Genomic DNA, 268 nt, shown 5'->3' with positions numbered 1-268 from the left:
CTCATTTCTTTATACCTCCAACTGGGTTTAGAATGTTTCTGGGAATGACTCGTTTCCCAGTCAGGGAACCAAATGTTGGACTCTAGCGTCCCATCACCGAGGAGGAGTCACTCCCAGAGACCACCTCACACACCACAGCCAATGCAAAAGCATGAGGATTTTATTAATTCTGTCATGACAGGGTCCCTCAGCATTCGGGAAGCCAAGAGACCTCAAATAGCTGGTATAGGCTACTTTTAAAGGAGAAGGCCACAGAATCAAGGGGGGT

Source organism: Microtus ochrogaster, unplaced genomic scaffold (genome assembly GCF_000317375.1).
Source record: "Microtus ochrogaster isolate Prairie Vole_2 unplaced genomic scaffold, MicOch1.0 UNK123, whole genome shotgun sequence".
In the NCBI taxonomy this organism is placed as follows: domain Eukaryota; kingdom Metazoa; phylum Chordata; class Mammalia; order Rodentia; family Cricetidae; genus Microtus; species Microtus ochrogaster.
Note: the sequence above shows the minus strand (reverse complement) of the source record.